The sequence below is a fragment of the Accipiter gentilis genome, chromosome Z (assembly GCF_929443795.1).
Source record: "Accipiter gentilis chromosome Z, bAccGen1.1, whole genome shotgun sequence".
Classification (NCBI taxonomy): domain Eukaryota; kingdom Metazoa; phylum Chordata; class Aves; order Accipitriformes; family Accipitridae; genus Astur; species Astur gentilis.
This window is the reverse complement of record NC_064919.1, coordinates 35,385,531-35,405,439: the sequence shown is the minus strand read 5'-3', so window position 1 is coordinate 35,405,439 and position 19,909 is coordinate 35,385,531. Positions and strand designations below refer to the sequence as shown.

The following is a 19,909-nucleotide window of genomic DNA, read 5'->3' as shown; positions in this document are numbered from 1 at the left end:
TCAAGCGGTGGCGCTCAGCGCGCCTGCGCGGGACCCCTTTCCACGGGACGTGCCGGCTGCCGTGGGGCTGCCGCCGTGGTGGGGCTGCCCTCCTGCCGCAGGCCCGCCCGGGCATCTCTCGGCAAGACCACCACCCCCCACCCCCCGGCAACTGCTGTTCGCAGGACGGACATCCAAGCCTGCCTGCTCCCCGAGTTCTCCCCCCCCCCCCCCCCGCCCCCTGCGGGCCAGAGCGCGTCTGGGGGCTCAGCCTTTCCACGGGGAAGGGGAAGCAGGGCGGCGGCGAAGCCAGGCGGGTGGCACAGGTTCTTGGTAGGGGTGCGTGCGCTCGCCTGCAGCAAACGTCGGTGCGTGCTATATTTGTCAGGTCGGCTCCCCTTCCCCTCCCACCGCCGCTTATTTTGCAGCCGAAAGGTTATGGGCTTGCAGGGCTCACGCTGTAGATACCCTAGTGCTTGCTCATCTTCGAGGCTGGCAAGGGAAGAGCGTGTTTTTACTTCTAGCGCAGTGTGGCTGTGCGCGGGGTTACTGTCGGTCACTGCTGGAGGGCGTGCACATGTTGCTCCGCTTGCTTTCCTTCCCTTCGGAGGGAAGGGGGGGGCCTTCTGTGCCTCGCATCCTTCAAACCACGCTTCTGGTTTCCCTTCAAAGGCTGCTGGCGAAATGGTAACGCAAGCCCGTACTGCTCCGCGATTACCTGGCAAAGTAATTTTCAGCTGCCCCAGTGGTACGCTGCGTGAATGAGTCTTCTGTTGCACGCAAAGCTTACACCAATGCTGTATAGATTTTAGCATGAAAGGATTACTTCGAGTGAGAATTTTGATCTTGGATCAAGCGTTAAGTGCTCAAAAGAGACTTACGAAACCTCTAGACCAACACCAAACCTTTCTTTCTGAGCTGGCAGAACGTGATGGAGAAAAGAGTTTAAAAGGGGAAAAAAAAAATTCTGCAGTCTTTTCTAGGAGCAAATTGAAATGCTCGCTCACTCTGGAAGAGGTGGGTATCTCTACAGCATTAAAACCACAGTGGTGAGGCATCTACAGCAATTTTTAAAAGAGCTAAAATCAGTATGTTGTAGATGTGGTTACTGAGACTGGACACGTGAATCCTTGCAGCTGGGTTGAATTTTGCACTTGGCGGGTCTAAATACATACTTTTTGTAGGTGCAGTTTACCCAGTCTCAATTTGGCCTCTTGTATTTATTCCACAAATTTACCCTGTGGTCCTTAACCAGGAAAATCAGGTGAAGAGCCTGTCCCTCTGGGCTGCATGTAGCTAGAGCACCACTGTTCCCTATGTTCCAAGGACATTGCTGTAAAGGATGGTGAGGATGACCCTAACTGGCCTGTGAACTGAAGACTTGGATTATCCTTGGGTTTTTGTAGCTCAGTTTCAGGAATGTTTGTAGTTCTTCCTGACGCTGTAATCACTTTTTTCTCTTTAACTGTCTTAACAGCAGGATAGGCTCTCAAAGCACAACACAGCAGTCCTCCCTTGGCCTAGAAGAGACCAAAATTGAAGGAAATTTAATGCTGCAAGAATTTGTAACATGATACATGTTCCCGTTTCTTGTACACCACTCCATAAAAGCAACTGAAGTACAGTTTAACTGTCATTACATAGCTGCACAAGAGATAAACAAATTTTTTTTGTTCTTTCACAAGCTACAGATTGCTTCTGTTTAGCTACTCGAGCTGTAGCACAGGCTCACACAAATGACACGGTATTGCACAGCAATGTAAAATTAAGCAGTAGAGAATTTAGGAAGAATGTTTCCTCACTCTTAGAAGCAGCTTTGTGATTTGCTATAGAGTTAAATGCTTCCATTGTTTTCCTTCCCCCTTGTGTTTTTTGCTGTTTTTCACTGGGATCCCACCCGTCGTTCCCTTGTAGGCTTTCTTCTCTCCACTTCCAAAGCACTGATTGATTTCTTTTGCTCTCTTGCTTACTACTCTGTTGTTACCAGGTTGCTGCGTAAAGTTGTTTACTGGTCATCCCTGTGCTGTAAAAAGGCACAAATAAATTGAGGGGAAATACTTAGATTTGCTGTGGGAAACGGGGTGGTGGTAGGAAATTAACCATTTTACCACTTTTACAGCCTTTGAAGTTATTTCCTGCCCCTTCTCCCCCCCCCCCCCCCCCCCCCCCGTTGCCCACACCTGTTGATGAGATTTTCCACCTGTATTTGTTATCTTTCAGAAGTATTTGAGGGAAACTGCACAATTGCTGTTTACTAAGTACTGAACTGTCTGGGGGCCCATTATACATACCAGTAACTCTTCTGACTTCCTCCTGAATACAGAGTTTATCAAAGCTCTAATTTTTGTTTTTCTAGTGGGATAGTATCTTATTTACATTTATTCACACAATTTTATTGTCTCCTGAATTTCGTAGTAGCTGTAGACTTGCATACATACCAATGAAGAAGCAGGTTTTATACTTTGAAGATAAAAGAAGTGTCAGCATGCTTGGGAGGACAGAATTACGAGGTAAATTGGGTCTAGATAAAAAAAATCTTTTGATGAGTGGCATACCAGAGCTGGTATTGCAGTCCCTTCCAAAAGACCCTGCCTTCCATGGATTGTGTTCTGGATCTGTTCTTGTGAGTGCTTGCTCTTTCTGTGCTCTTCCTTTTCCTCCTTCCTTGTCGTCTGTCCTTGCTCTACAGGCCTTTGTCCCTCCTTGTGTCGTGTCAGTGGTGACTCAGAGTTGCAACCAGGAATCTCAGACTGCAGCAGCAGAAAATGTTGTGCTTCAGGCAAGAGCATCTCTTCCCATCTGTCTCACAGTGATTGTGTTTGAAAAGCGGATAGACACATATACAGCATTTTCAAGCACCATTCCTGTCCTGCTATATTTTAAGATGGTTTTACACTCTAATCTGGACAGCTTAAACTGTAAAAGAACTGTTCTTGAAAAGGGTAGAAAGCTCATGCTTCTGCAGCGTTTCTAACAAGACTGGACATGTCTCCCCAGCTTGGAAACTAAGCCAGTTGAGCTGGAATTTTATTGTAAACTGGATTGCCTTTAAAAATAGCACGGAGTTCCAATTCAGTTTCCTTGGAGGTGTAATTGGAGCCTTGTTTAGTGGAATATTCATTATCCAGCCTACAAAGGCAAAAATTCCATTATACCCAATGTTGTGACACCCTCAAAAGTCCTGTATGGTAAAGACAGAAATTAGGATCTTTTAAGTGTTCATTTTCAGCTTCCTTTTTAGAATCAGGAATTTTAGAATTAGGAACTAGAATGACATTATCTCAAATGTGGGAGTTTTTTGGTCAGATTTTTTTTTCACCATTAGCAGGAATATTGTTAGCCTCCTTAGGTCTTGGTTAAGACTTCAGTCACGTATCTGGGATTTCTTAAACAGATTTCTGAAATGATTTAATGTAAACATGTGTGATAAATGAGGCTGGGTATGGAACTAAAGGGACTTAATTTTTTTATAAGGGGTTCACAGTCTGCAAATACAGTGCTCCAGGTACATGAAAAATGTTTATATGCTGCAACAACTGTCTTCATATTTGGTGTTTACAAACTACCTGGTTACTGGCTGGAAGTGTTGTGCATTACTGCAGTACAAACGGTAAAATATGTTGTGAGAATTATCATGTGTAATAAATGATAGTGGTAATAAATGCTTTTGCATCAGGCTGGAGGTAAAATCATAAAGCAAAATATCATGAGGAATTCAAAGTCAAAAAGAGGATAAGTGGAAGTTAGTTGTTGTACAATAAGCTTTCCTCTCTAAGAAAAGTTGCGTTCTCAGTTTCTTTGTTTTCAAATGGATGTCCAACATCCATACGGTTAAATTAAGTGGTGAATATTTCTCTCTATGTGCGTGAAATCTGGGTATTTTTCTCAACTGAGCTCCCTTTAAATTTTCTTTAAATGGTCAAACTGTGTCCCACAGTGTACACACAGGTGCTGCAGGCTGAGAGGCTGACAAGCATACATACACTTGCAATTGATTGCAAGAGTAGGGCTTTCAAACAATCCCTTTTGGTCGTGCCCAGTTACTCTTCAGGGTTTGTCACCACAATGATTGGCACTGTACAGGTCTGAAATAACAGTGAACTGTGGCCACTTGGCTGTGAAAATGTTCTACCTTTATAATAATTCTTCTATTAATACTGTGCAGCTTTTATTTTCATGCCAAAATGGTAACACACACTGATGAGCACAATGAACAAGCTAAATTCTCTGGCACTAACTGTTCCTTACAGCTTACAGATCTACACTGTGTCTAAACAGCCTTGTGCTCTGAACAAAAGCTTTCCTATTGGAGAAGTAACTCCCTTTGATTTCAAGAACTGTGCTGAACTCCATAATCTCTTCCTGTTCCATGGCTGAGGAATTGAGGGGTTTAATACTGGAAGCAAACAAACAAAAAAATCTCTGCAGCATGGCAATTTAAAAACATATAGTTCAGTATGGAAACAAATGTGGAGCCCAGCCCTCTTACCTAGGGAAGCAAGCATGTTCATTTTTATTACAGTAAGAGCGGGATTATTGCTTTACATCATATGCTGGTTATTTAATTTTCCTTTCAGAGGCTGTAGCATGCTCTGGGTAATTACCTGTTAGCAATAACTAAAGCATCTGCCTGGGTCTGAGACCTGGCTTTACAACCCCAGCTGGTTGAAGAGACTAAGTAGTACACAGATAATAAATACAGCTATCTAGGAGGTAGAAACAATGGGGATATGCCTGGGAATTTTCTCCCCCATAAAGGTAATATTGTCTTGATAATTCTTCAGACTGCCATTATAAAATACAAATTGGACATTTTAGTGTTGAACTGAATAAAACTCTAAATTGTATAGCTGAATCCCTGTTCTTTGAATTAAGCCCAGAGCCTGCAATACAATATAGATTGAATCGAGCAATCTCAAGCCTTCCCTTTGTTTCCCTGATTTCAGTAATTTTGGCACTGGTGTGAAGTCATCACAGCTTGGTGTATCTTTACCAGGGGTTGTATTAGTTCAGCTATTCCTAAAGGAAATAGTGGGTAGGTGAAATGGAGGTAGAATGTCCATGCCACAGAAACACTGTTTGAATTTTTGAGATTTGTGGGTTTGATGTATCTTCCTCCTTTTTCTATTCAGTTGTCGGGGGGTGGGGGTGGGGTGGGTGTTAGACATTGTTTCTGCCTCTACATTATCTCATTATATGGCATATGAATCCTAAGTGTGGTGCTTGATATAGTTCAGATGCAGGATGTGGGTCTTGGCTCTGAGGACTGTTTTATGTGCTAATGTCAGTGCCATTAAAAGAAGGGTACAGTGAATACATTTTTCCAGACCTGATATTAACAATAACGAAGATATGAACCCCAATGCAAATGGATGCAAGAGGTCTGGGTTTGGCTGCTGAACTGCACACACTTGTGATTCTATTTAATCAACAATGTAGAGATGCTCTAATCATGAGTAATTTTTGGCATTCTTGACCTATTACCTAAGCAGTTCTCTGAATTGGCTTCTAAGGTACTAAGAAGAGTTACAGTAAAGTACACAAGCAGCCTTCATAATTGTGTCCCCCTCAGGGTCACCTGGAGCTTTGCAGAATGCGAGGAAAAATCCTTTTCCTGAAAAGAAAAAAAAAGTGAAGGGTTTTGTAGAGGTCTTTTGGTGCCAGCAAAACTTGTCTCGCCTGAACATGCCTGAAGGAGGAGACTGATGCATTTTCTGTGATTCCTGAATATAAAGGAGGATATTGACTTCTGGCTGGGGATATGGGTAATATTGGTTACAAAGGTTATCTGTCAAGATGATTCTTCACAGCCAGGAGATTTTACTTCTGTTTCAATAGTAGCCATGCACACTTGGAAAGAGAAGTTCTGTCCAGTTTTAGGCCACAGGGGTGTCTTGAATTAAGTGATGACCAAACCTTTGGTGGCATTTATGTTTTACAATTTACAGCTTGACATTTTTTGTTCCATACGTACACCAAACAAAAGCCATTAACTCACTTTGCTTTGCATGTCTCTGCCCATCCTAGGAAGCATTCAGCTCACTTCTGCTCAGGCACTGCCAGAATAACAACAGAAAAAGCTGTCAAAAATAACCAAAAAATCCCACCCAAGTACAGCAGGATCCAAAACATCTTCAGCTTTGAATGGGATGGTGGAGCCTCTAGGTACTGTAGTGTATCAGCACATGAAATCTGTGTGAGAAGGGGACAAGGACCTACAGCTCCAAACTCCAGCTGCATCTCTTCCACCTTCAAAACCAGTGGCCTTGTCCAAGGCTTAAAAGTCCATGTGCAGATTAAGTAAAAGGGACATACATCCTTTCATTTCCTCCTGTAAGTTATTTGGAAGTTTCTCTTCACATTATTTTTAAATGTCATTTGTTTAGCCTGGGCAAAGTGTTTTTTGTCTGGAGCAAGGGTGTAGAGGAGTGAGGGTCTTTGTAAAGGAGAGACCTAAACTTACATTCTTTTACACAGTACTGAGGGATCTGCACTATGCATGGGGCTCAACCTGTGCACAGCTTCCCTGGCAGAAGAAATCAGATGTTGTTCGTAGTGATTTGTACCAGTTTCTTCTGTCTTCTTGCATGTAACTGCACATGAAAATCCCAGAATCACACGGGCTCAGTGTGGGACTCTCTAAGAATTTGTACTAGTCACAGTGTAGTGTTGGCAAGGGCGTTCAAGCTGTATCTTTTTTTGCTTACAGATCACTTAGAAAGGCAGCCCCATGTGCGATGTGTTTATGAAATCTGAGTCAACATACTTTGAAGCTGTTAGACAATTGTCCTCGTGATTCCAAACTTCTATCTTAAAAAGTAATAATTGAGGGCCATATATATATAAAAATAGGATTCATGTACCTAGATGGGTTTTTTTATTTCAAGTTGAGCATCTCAGCAGCTTAACTAGGAATGGAACTACACTCTTCACTTGTGATGGGTACGCCATGACCAAACAAGTGGTGCCAAAATTTATGCTAATTTAACATATCCATGGCCTAGTATTGTGTGTGTTTCTCTGGGTAAGAATGAAAACTTACCTGTAACTGATAAAACTGGAAGAGAGATATTTTCAGACTATGCTGCCATGTCTCAAAATTATCACCTTCCCATTGAGTATAGGTCTTGCTTTGTAGCCTTGTTTCAGGAAGGTTTAACTGCCTTCCTTAGTCAATGTTAAGTCAGAAAAGTTGGGACAAGAAGTAGCGAAGAAAGAATGGTATGTCAAATTGGACAGAGAAGAGCTGATGGGTAGAACAGCTAAGCTGAAAATAGAAGAAGAGCCAGTAAGAAGAGGTTGGTTGACAAAGAACTCTTGAGGTGAGTTTTAGGAAAGAGAAGGATAGAAGGCCAAAGGATTTTGCAGCACAGAAGAGGAAATGAAACATCAGGAAAGCTTAATTTTCCTTTTGAAAATGTAATAGTTCTGTTAACAGCTGTCTGACCAACAGGAGAACCCACCTCATGTGTATGTGTGTGTGATACAGTGAGAGCCTTTGCCCACGCTCCTTAGGAGTTAACCTTCCAGCAGTTAACCTACCATCTGTTTGGCAAGCTACAGAAGGGTATCAAGAATGGATTACTATGGGTAATAACCATAACTTTCAGGAAAGCTATGGTTTTCTTCTAGCTTTTTCCATCACTGGTTCTTACTGCGTATTTCAGTATATTCAGCATATTTGTCTTCACTGGGTCTCACAAGGCTGGTCTGCATTGCACTGGGCAGTCTTCAGGGAATCATTCCTGAGCAAATATTCACACAAGGTTTGACCAAACAGTAGCCTACTTCAGGCACACTGACTGTGTCCACAGGAGAATAGTGCTCAACTGTAAATTCACTTTCTTCCTTACTAAGAAGTAGCTTCCTTGCGTAGACAAGCTCTAAGCCAGTTTGTGTTTAAACTAGCAGTATATTGAGATGGAGGAATGCCTTCCAGTAATTAGGCATATTTGCAGCATGTCCCAGCAATTCAGAGATTTGCTGACTTGAAATAGCAAACTCCCTGTGTGCATGAGCCAGCCTTTAACACTGGTCTGCAGTGGTGTAATGTAACTGAAGGCGTTGGATGCACCCTGCTTTATCCTGTCACAGAGTCTGGCTCCATGGGCTGCTGTTAACTAGCGAGGCTAGTACAGGCTAGGACAAATAAAGGAAGTCTCTTTTGTAGGGAACAAGGTAGAGGAAGGAGAAAAGTACAAGGGAGTATGAGGTATGCACTGGCAAAGACAGGAAATCCATGGAGATAATTCTCTGTACCCAGCATGGGAACTTGTTGATATTTGCTTTTGTACTACAGTATTCCTCAGGATAAATATGGATTAGATGGTTTAGAAACCAGTCTTGTCAAAGAGAAAAGAGGTAAAACAATGTGCTCCAAATACATTCTCAACTGTGTATAATTTGCATAGTTGCATTAACACCAACAGATGAGGATTTATCCATTTATTTAAAGGTCATTAAACACACGAGTAATTAATTAAGCTTGTGAGAATTTGAAAAGCGCAAACTTTGCTATGAGACGCTCAGTTTTAACCATCTCCAATGTTGCCTTGCAGCTAGCCATAGGTGTGCAGGATTTGGATGTCATTTGTATGTGCCAGAAGGAAGCTTTTCACATAGACTGGTTTGACAGAAGGGTTTGAAAAGGTTTTTCCTTTAATATGTGCATGTGAGGCCCAGGTTCTCTAATGCAGCTTCATATAAATCAGTAGTATTATTTTGGCTGATGAAACTGTAATCACTAACTAGCAGAAAATACTGCTGTCTTGATCCATGAGTATATGAAAGGCTGAAATGAAGTTTACCATCAGTTTACAAACTGGACTTGAGCTGATTTTGTAGGAAAGGTCAGGGCTGATTTTGTCCTGCCATGACTGGGGACTCTCCTTTATTTTGGGTTTATATGGAACCGAGCACAACTTCATTTTGGTTGTAGCTGGTCTCCAGCGATGTAAAATAATCACTCCTCTGATCAGAGCAACAGGGAGGAACTTGATTCAAAGGTGAGTGATAGTTATTTGTGGAAGCGTCAGAAGTGGGGTTATGTTGTGCATTGCTTCACAGCCCCTCTCTCCTATACCATTACCTGGATGGACTATTGCATTCAGTCTCTGCTTCATGGCCATACATGGTACTGTTGTGGTTTAACCCCGGCCAGCAACTAAGTACCATGCAGCCACTCACTCACTTCCCCCATCCAGTGGGATGGGGAGGAAATCGGGGAAAAAAAGAAAGTAAAACTCCTGGGTTGAGATAAGAACGGTTTAATAGAACAGAAAAGAAGAAACTAATAATGATATTGATAACACTAATAAAATGACAACAGTAGTAATAAAAGGATTGGAATGTACAAATGATGCACAGGGCAATAGCTCACCACCCGCCAACCGACACCCCGCCAGTCCCCGAGCGGCGATTCCCTGCCCCCCCACTTCCCAGTTCCTAAACTAGATGGGACGTCACATGGTATGGATACTAGGAAGACAGTTAGCTCTATCCCAGCTGAAACCAGGACGGGTTCCCAGTCAGTTGATGCATCTTAAAGAAAGGAGAAAGGCCTGCCATCTGCTCTGTACTGCTGCTGCCAGAATGCCACAGAATCCTAAGAGCAAGACAAAGCTTAGCTGCCGGCAGTTTCCATCTAGGAAGCACCAGGGAGTGCAAGTGAAAAAATGCAAATACAAAAACTGACTGTCTGCAAATCAGTCCCAGGAACAAAAAGCTGGAAGAGCCAGGGTTTTGAGGTTCTCAGAAAAGTACAGGTAAAAGAAATGTACACAAGATTTGCATGCAGTTGTGATAACTCACTGTAGGCAAGGGAACATGTAGTTAAGTACAAAGTATGTTACTGTTGATATTTGAAGACACAGGTCAAAACTAGAGTTTAGTTGCTGTTTTTCATAAAATCAGCCCTGCTTTTTCTTTTATTATCTTCACCAGAGTTTTCCTCAATAAATGATTTAGGCATGGAGGCCCACACGTTCTCACATCTTAGACACATGCCAGAAAACTGGTCAGTGAGAATGTTCTTTTCTAAAATTGCAATATAAGTGGCAAAGGGGTGTGTTTGAGTTGTTATTATTATTACAATACCAAGCAGATAAATTCCATATGTCAAAAAATTATTTGTGCATGGCAGGTAAACTATCAAACAGTGAGAGCATGTCTGAACAGCAGTGGCTTATTCAAGTCTCCAGCGTCAGTTCCAGTTGGTAGGGGAGCCAATAACTCCTGTACTGCTGGAAAATTTTGAAACCTGAAATGCAGAGGCTCACATAGAGCTCTGGTAGCAGTCACAGTACTGGCAGTAGATTTACATTGACATTCCCAAGGTGGCTGATACTGTGCAAAGGGAGGAGGTGCCTCAAAACTCCTGACTGCTGGTCCTCCTCTAAGCAGTTACAGCATGGCAGGATTTTTTTACTGTATGTTTTCTTGTGAGAACAGGGCTTCCAGCCGTGGTGCTGTAGTTGGTTTGACTCCTCCTCTGGCTCCCCTGTGGCAGTGTGTGCAGCCAAGCATGTTTGCGATATAGCAGTATGCAGGTGTACTTTTCCAGTTACGCTCTATTCCTTTGTAGGGACAGTAACATGGAAAAACAGGGCGGGAAGATCCTTTAAGAAGTCATTTTCTCCACCACGTTATTCCAAAGTAGGATCAACTAAACTTAAACTTTTCCTAACAGAATAGCTGGTCAAATTTCCCCAGGGTGCGGGGTGAAAAACTGCCATGGGTTGACACAGTGAGGGAATTAAAGATATAGGAACATTAAGATAATAGTGTAAATCAAGATGGATTCCTCCTTCTTGCCATCATTAGTTGCAGTCATTTTTACAAAGTGGTAATATATAAAAAGGGTTATATTCCAGCTGTAGCCTTCAGGGACACACCTGCACAGGGGCAAGAGCCGCTAAGCTGCTTAACACATAGAGGATGCTCAGTTCTCCTTGAAAAATGACCCAAAGAAACCCCTGAAAGAAAGAACATTTCTTTATTTCTCTAGAATGAGTTTATTCTTGTGTAGGCAGGGTCGGAATGCATCCCGAATCAGTACTGTTTCTATTTGTCCGCATGCAATAAGCTAATAAAGAACAAGCTAACCGGACAGAACTAATAAAAACATTGACAGTTATTCTCTGAAAGCTCTGATTTGTGGCTGATACAAAACTGAAGTGTTTGTTCTTCTCAAGGGTATTTCCTGTTTGTTTGCTGCCTTACACTTCTTTCTAGTTCTTCCTAGCTTTTCTTGGTTTGGGGTCATTTTTTTTAACTGTGAAAGGGTGGCAGCAAGGACAATGGAAAGAAAGAACAAAGGTGGAGTCCTTTTATACTTGAGTTTAGGGTAAGAATTTTTTTTTTAATTCTGTAGGCAGCAGATATTTTTTCATTCTTACTTTGCTAGAAAACCTATCACCCATTTTTAAAGGCTAATTCTGAGGACAGAAAAGCTTCAGTGAATTTCCCAGTTAGCTCTACAGCCTTGGTTCCATCCATGCAGCCTGAGATTTCCCAGCTGTAATACCCTACAGCTCACATTGCTGCATTTGATCTCTTGTGCAGGAATCCATTCAGGGCCCAGTATTACCTTATTTACACAATGTCACGTGCTTATATGTCTAAACCGTAATTGCACAGGGAGGAATTTTGCATAAGCTTTCTGCCATCAGAGATTTATTTATCATGAATACTGGAGCATTTATAAACAGATCATTAATATTACCTTTAAACAGTACCCTAATCATTGTGCGCAATGTCTAGAAAAGGAAAACAGATAAGACATTGTGGCTCCAGAGCTGTCACTCCAGAGTGTTCCAATGAAATTCTAGCGATTGTTGGCAGCTTCAAAGGTACTCATCTGTGAGAGTTGACTTGATCATTCATTGAAAATGAAAACAACCTAGGAAAATTAAACGTGAATGCCCAAACTCAAAAATTTCCAAAGCAGTCTTGGGAGAGCAAGAGTGAAATTCTGAACCTATCGCTTTGAGTGGATTCTTTAAAGTAGCAGACATTGGGACAAACACTTCCCAACTTCCCATTTAATTGAGGACTAAAATCACTGGGCAGCTTTTAAAATACAGCCTTAATTTACTTTTCAGAGTCAGTGAACTGCTTTACCTTGATGAACTAAAGGGACTGCAGAACATGCAGATGGACTGCACAGAATCTTTCTGTCCCTGAGAGAAACACTAAGCCCCATCAATAGCAGGTTGAATCTGAAGACGACTGAACTTCTTCTGTGGAAGAAATTTCTGGATGATAAACATCTATTGTAAACAAGACCCCTTCTGTATGTTAACAGGCATCCATGTAGTTTCATGTCTTTTTAAGACCAAAAAGTGGTAATGGAATGGGGAAAAGAAAAATTAATAATGACCACATGGGCCTGGTTCAACAGGAAATATACTTGGTGAAGGAACTCTGGATCTGAAGTTGAGCTGCTGAAGTAACACCCAGTTAATCAGCCCAGTGTGTGCTTAGAGGGAATACAATCTTGCAGGAATGGATGAGACCCAAAGCCCATCTAATTCATCTCTAAAAGTGATCATAACCAGATGCATTACAAAATGGTGTGTGAACACTGAAGTAGCTCTACAAAGCTGTATTAACTCCTAACTGCCTATGATTAGCACAACATGTGATGTATGAACTACTAAAAGCACTAATGTAAAAAAATGTTTTTACAGAAATGAGATTGTATAGGTTTCCTATATAGTTTTCTTGATCATAGCTTCTTATGAGGTAACACTGTTTCTGGCACATGGATTGCAAGAATTTGTCAATGTTGTATTTCATTGATTTTAATGAAGAAAATAGAATATGCATTATGCAAAAAACTAAAATCCATGTTCATCTTCTGGTTGACCTTAAGAGAGCTTTATACGATAACATAGGAATTAAACTTGTCTTGCATCTCTCTGTATGGTCTGTATCCTCTCTTCTTAGTGTTACATACCCATCAGTTTTCTTGTGCCTTCCATTTCTTTATATAGCTTTTTTGGAAACTAATAGTTCCGAGCTGATAGCTAGGAATCATTTTCACTGCAGATTTCTTTCTGGTGGACTACAGTGATTCAATAGCCCACACATCGCCAAAGCGGAGTCCTGGAAATCTCGGTCAAAAAACTTGTCGCTGATCATAACTTCCTTTAGAAAGATATGAAAGTCAACACTGATGAACAGCTTAGGGAGGAAGCCTGGACAGAGATCACAGGATACAGCAATTGTAATAAAATTCTTTCCTCAATGTGCAATAAGAAAGTGGACAAGTTTTTACAGCTATCAAGAAAAACAACACAAACGGATATCTCATTGCTCTGTAATTCTGATGGGGCTAATGCTGAAGACATTGCTTTTCTCAAGGAAAAGAAAATATTTTATTGGCTGCCAAGGAGAGGCCTGATCTAGTGGATCCTGACTTGGGAAGAAAAATGACCAGAATGTTTTGTTCCTTATAAGGTAGTAGAATCAGCAAAGCTAGCTAACTCCTGTACAGTTGTGTGCAATACTCTGAGGCCTAAGAAATGGAGGAAACAGCTAATAGGAGAAATAAGAAGCCCCAGAATTACTAGTTTTTGTGGAGGGTCTGGCTAGCATGACCACGAGCAAGTACACCAGGATAGAATGACTGTGTAAAGACTTGAGGACAGAGAAATGGAGGTTGATTGTCTTGTCCTTCTCCAAAAGTACTGGGCCTCCAAAATGTTACATTATTCTTGCTATGGGTGCAGATGGGAATATGCTGAAGCAGAAGCATCAAAGTGAGAGGGAGGTCCTCTAAGCTGAAGAGAAACAGAAGGAACCTCTTCTGACAGAGAAAAAGGGTCTAGATACTGATATCAGTGAGTTTTGATGCTGGACAATGAAGCGACAGCATTTCACACTTGGGCATGCCACATGGGGATAAAGAGGAAAACCGGCCAAGAACGGTAAGCAAGGACGTAGCTTAGGTACTGGAGCCTCTGTGGAAATGTACAATAGCTTGTGAGTCCATTGAATCCCCAGAAAGATTGCTGATATGCTGACCAGTGGCTGCACAGCCTCTGGCACCAACACTGGAGGCAAGACAGGATTTGCAGTAATGGGATTAGTCTCTCCAACTACCTGATGAAATCACACAGTAATGGGGGGGGTGGGGGGGGGGTGGGGCACCTGAGAAGATTAAACTCAACTATGTCCTCTTGCTGCAGATGCTGGGGAGATAATGAACAGGCACAGGGCGATACCTGTTCTTCAGATTAAGACAAAATGAACAGAAGCAGGAACTGGCCCATATTGGAGCCAAGAAGGGGATTGTGTCTGCAGAGCAAGCTGGCTACACCCTAGATCCAGCCCCGGATGCCTGCAAGTAGCTAAAGAATGTAGAGGTCAAATCTGCTGCCTTGATAAAAGAGGTGGAAACATTCAGAAAGCGAAGCTGTTTCAGCAAGGCAAAATGTTACAGCTGGCAGAACTCAAAAACTGCCTGGTTTTTTAATGTAAAAGCATAGCACAAAGCAACCCCCAAACTGAACAACCTAGTCAGAGGAGAACAAGTTAGGCTCTACAGAGCAGACTGCAGTGTCTGTTAAGTGTGGAAATCAGCAGGCAATTCTGAGCAGCTCTGGAAAAATTTGGGGTTGATCAGAGATCCTTCTTTCTGCAGAACGCATTTGTCTTGATGTCCGGGGAAACGCAAGACTTGAAGAGACGCCTTTAAAGCTCACTTGCAGAAGGTGTTTCTTCAGCTGTATAAAGAGAACAAAAGCAAAACCTGGTCTCAGTCCTGTCTCTGGAAAAAGTCACTCCTGGAGAAGGAAGTGTAAGAGGTGTTTCTTGCCTCCTGGAAAGCAAGTCCTTGTAGGATGGCATGGACACACAAAAGCTCGGTAATGTGGAGTACTCATGAGCTCAGCAGAGGCCAGGGATGGGAAAAGAAGAGGAAATGGTTCTGACTACAACAACAACAAAAAAGTAGTTCTTTAAGGGCACTGCAGTTCATGGCAGGCAACAGGCCTGTATCTTCCCTTGTCATAGATGTGGAGACGTTGTCAGGACTGAGACAGTCTTCCAGCTCTGTGCTGGAGGAAGCTGCTGTGAGGCTGAAGAACCTAAAAGCACACCTTTGCTTGGGTGGAGGCCAAGGGGCTCAGTGATCTGTGTATTGCAGTGAGGTTAGGTAAATAACACCTTCCAGGGCCTGAGGATGGCTTGCTCTGAGTCTAACTCTTCTGCTGAGATTGGAGGCGAGGGATAGCATACTTTCCTCCATGGCCTCTGGTCATGCTGGCACTGAAGCAGGCTGTACAGTTATGGATTAGTCCGTCCCCCCTCTTTCCTTCTGATTCACAGGCTGGTTTTGAACACTTGATGGTGCATTTCCTTCCCTTCTTGACTGTCCTTATCTAGTGAAGGAAAAACATCACTTCCTAAAACCGATCCCCTTTCCACTAAGATTTGCACTAAACAGTATTGTCTACAGCTCTAGAACCGTGGGTGAGAGAAGATTTGTTAATCAGGGATCGACTTTGTTAAAATTCAGAAGGGGCACTGTCAGTGTATGCAGTCAAATTCCCAAGCACACATCTCCACTGACTTAATGGAGCTACTCGAAAACATGCTCTCTATGTAGAATGAAGCTTCTGTAGTGATGAGCCCAGTGTAGGAGTCCTTATTCAGGCAAAAGTTGCATTGAGTTTCGTGAGGACTGACTGAGTAAGGATCTTAAACAGTCAAATTTTTATCTGTATTAAATAATTGTTTAAGGACTGGAGCGCTGCAGCTGAGGTGAAATGGCATTTGGATGGCCACAAGGAAATTTGGGGAATTGACCATTTTAACTCGCATCTCAAGGGCTAAGTTAGTGAAGTTTACTTCCTGGTTGGTCCATTTTACACCAATGAAGATTTGCCCATCAGTACGTAAACTGAGGTTAGATAAAACCACATTGCATCCATTTATTTGGCTTTCTTTGCATTTGATCGTGTTCTATGTCTACTACACTTCTGTTTTGTGATGAATTTTTGCTTCCTTGTTCCAAGCACTGGGCTTGTTACTAGCATGAACATTTATCATGGTAGATGAAGTGCAGAATTTTTAAAGCATGGGCTTTGTTCACAGTGAACTTTTACATTCTGCATAGCTATCCATCCAATCACATTTCTTGCACAGAAACCCTGACTCGTGCAGGCTACTCTATCCCTATAAAAGTTGTCTGGCAATGCACATGTAATGTACACTGAAATATTTCTGCAGGAGTCCTGGTTTGGGCTAATTTTTGAAAGACAGACAATTGTACAGAGGAAGGTTGAAATGTTAACACAAAAATACATTCATGCTGCATGCCATTATAAAGTATACCTCTGGGGAATCTAAGAAAGGAAGAAACTTAATATAAAATTACAATTGCTACCTTACATAAGCTTCCAGTATTTTAGTTGGCAACTCTACATATTTTCTTTGTTCTTCAAACTATAGGTTAGATCCATGGTTGGGAAAATCAGCCTATTTCTGGCAAAGTCAAAGAGTTTTTACCACCAAAGTATTTGGCTGCATGTATATTTTACATCCAAAATGTAGTAATTTTGTTAACAGTGAATTTCACAGCACCTTGTTGTATATAGGTAACTGCAGATGTAATTTTGCTTATATTTAATGTTAAGTGTTTGTGAGAAATTACAAGGCTAAGCTCATGGCAATGGGCTCTATTCTTAAAATAACAGCAGCCATTTGGCAACTAACCCTCATGAGAGATGGCTTTTAAATTACCCTTCTTAAACACAAGGTATGTTACATTAAGAAATGTTACCCATAACTGCTTAAATTGTGGCTTGCTCATATCTAAGCTGCAATATATTTTATTTAAAGGACATAGAAGCTTCTTGTTAATGACTGCAGCCAGTTTGAGGCCTACATTTATATAGAAAGATGGAGAGGATGAGAGCAAGCTCTTTTGTTACCAGCAGGCACTGGGACAGGCCTGCAATATTCTCTGATTTGAGGGCAGTAACTTCCCAGATTCACTTCTTCACATGGCACAGATAAGCACTTCAAAGGTTCCCCACTGCAGGGCACAGTGGAGGATGTAGGGATATTTAAACCTCAGCCAGTGCTTCCCTTTCTCTCCAGGTGAAACAACTAAACAGCCTGTTACCTGTTTTTCTCTAAATAGAAGGATGGGAAGAAAAGTGAGCATGGTAGGTTGCAGTAAACAGCATGATGCAGTCACTTGTACTCACTAGGCTGTAAACCAGGTTGGAGTGACTAACTCCCATGTTAGGAAACACAAATTGAAGCTAGAATGCTCAGTGAGAGCTTATGTTGCTATAAAATAATAATGCAATTATTTCTTACTAAAAGTTAGGAAGCTCCTTCCAGGAATACCTCGTGAAAGCTGTCACCATCCTCTGACTCAGATACTGCAAATCAAGAGAGAGTAAAACAAGACAGAGCAGATGCTTAGAATGCAGCTTAACCTTCATTGTGCACCCCAAGATACAATAGTGAGGCATCTTGAAGCTATGGTTGTGCTACAAAGCTGTCAAATAATAGAAAAGAGGTAGAGCAAAGCTCTTTGAAAGGTTATTTTCTAAATAGAAGTATTACTAATCTGATATTTTTCCTGCTTCCTAAACTCAGTCCAAACTAGGTCATCTAGGGTTAAAAAGAGCTTGGATTTCCAGATGAAATACCTCAACAGCTGACTGCAAAAGGTGTATTAAACTGTGGCTTGCTTTATTGCTGCAACCTGCCTTAGACCTCTTCAGTTTATACAAGGCATTTCTTGATGTGCTTGACTAAGCCCACAGTCTTGTCAAAGTATCCTGACCTTAGGAGCTATCAATATTGCAGGCTCAACAATGGTGAGTTCTGGCTTGTAGAAGTTACAAGTACAAAGAAACAACTTCTTCCTCATCAAGAACACAGCGTGTTTTCCTACTTTCAGTTCCACCCCTTCATTCCACTACCTAATGTCTTTTCCATGAACAGCAATTTACATGACTTCTGACCTCTCAGTAACTGGCATAGCTACAGGCCCTTTGCAGCTCCACAGCTCTTCCCTTGCACCCAGCCTTGGACCCTAAAAGGACATTGTGGTGAAGGAACAGGTTGAAGGAGAAGACTAGACTTTGGAAAAGAAGAAAGGATCAGGTCTAATCTGAAAGTGCATGTCATGGCAACTGTGTATTGGGCATAACTGGCAGGCTTTTAGTTGCAGGGGGCCGCAAGGGAGGAGGACATGAACTCCACTGTGCCAGTCACAGCTGCTTTCAGCCAGCTTTGAAAGGGATGAAAACAACCCACCGTATGCCAAAACCTCAACTAATGAGAGCAGCACATGGCACCTCTGCTCTAACGTATTTAAGAAAGAGCAGCAGCCTCTAGGGCAGGAGACACTGGAGGAGACATGAGGAGATCTGTGAGGAGATGGAGGAGGAGGAGGAAGTGGAGGAGACACATGGAAGGGAGAGACACAGTCTTGGAGGGAGGCACTCCATCCCGTAGCAGGAACACCCTGGAGGGAACTGTGGCCCATGGAGGACCTATGCCAGAGCAGGGGCATCCCTGGATGGACTATGGCCCATGGAGGACCCACTGTGAAGCAGAAGAACAGTAAGAGTCAAGGAGCAGTGGAGGAGAGTTAGTAAGAAGGATGGAACAGCAGAAAGAAGCCATTACATGCTGACCCAAACTTTCCACATTGCCCAGTGCCTCACAGAAGGTATCTGAGCATAACACCTATTGAAAGTGAGGGATGTTGAGGCTAGGAAGGGGGTGGAAGAGGTGGTTAACTGAAGCTGAGCTTGGGGAGGGCGAAAAGGTCTTTCCTGAAGTGTTCAATTGTTTATGTCTTCTTTTTTTCCCCTCAGTACCTGAATCAGTAGTTGAAATTTTGTGTGAAGTGGCAATAAATTAAGCAGAATTCCCTGACTGAGACTGCTGTGCCTGCAAAGACCTGTCACGCTTTCCACAGGACACAAAAGCCAACATAGTGTTTGCTGTGGATGTAAGACTTGAAAGGTAGAAATGTCTCTGAGAAATCTCTAGGAGCCGCATGTGCTCATCCACTCTGAAAACTCAAGCCACCCAAATAAAAGTATAGTTGGTGTTATTCTTAGAAGCTATTCCAGCATGGCTATTGACTTTGTGTTTGTACAGCCTAGCCATTGGATCTGATCGTGCCCCCTTCCCTTGTTATCTGTCTTGTACCATTTGTCAGCACTTGTCTCTCAGTGACCTGATGCCACTGTCATGCAACCAGGAGAATGCAAAAGCGGACAAATGCTGTCCAGTGGTGCACAAAGATTTCCCACCATCCTACAGGTATTTTAATGGAGCAAACTAAATTAAGCGCTCCATTTGCTTCTCATGAACAGCTGTATATTAGCTATTTAATTGGAAAATGTCCAAATGCTTTAACAGTTGGCACAGGTACCGATTTCCAGAATTTAAAAAATCCAGCCTTCTGACAATACTGAAAAACCCCACACTTCCCTTAGAGGACCCTGGTTTAAGGAAGCACCAGTAGCAGGGCAATTTTCACCTTGCTCTTTGCTATTGACGTAGCACTGTTTCCACTCATGTCAGGTCACTAATTCTTTTGAATACCCTATGCAGTATACCCACCCTCTTTCAAACTCTGTACTACATGGGATGAGCCATAACACACTGCTGATGGTAAACTAAATGTACTCGTTCTCCCTGTGTTCTGAGTAAACATGCTGAAATTATTTATTTTAGAATTTGAAATTATGATCCAGTAAATGTTTGGAAATATGTAAAGATGGAAAGGTCTAGTATAGGATTAAAACCACACAGCTGCATTTATATGTTAAAGAGCCATTTTTTATTTCAGTTTTACAACCAGATGAACGTACAGAGTGAAGTTTAAGTCAGTGAAGTTATGTAGCAACTACACTGGGGAAACCAAGATCAGAACCAGGAGCTT

General features: G+C 42.2%; 1 long non-coding RNA gene across 1 annotated transcript; it reads left to right on the top strand.

Moving 5' to 3' along the window:
* Positions 1-2,264: 2,264 nt before the first annotated feature.
* On the top strand, positions 2,265-12,811 carry LOC126036034 (uncharacterized). Its single transcript, XR_007505082.1, has 3 exons — positions 2,265-2,489; positions 6,007-6,312; positions 12,081-12,811. It is a non-coding gene; the product is annotated as an uncharacterized LOC126036034 (long non-coding RNA).
* The last annotated feature ends 7,098 nt before the right edge of the window (positions 12,812-19,909 follow it).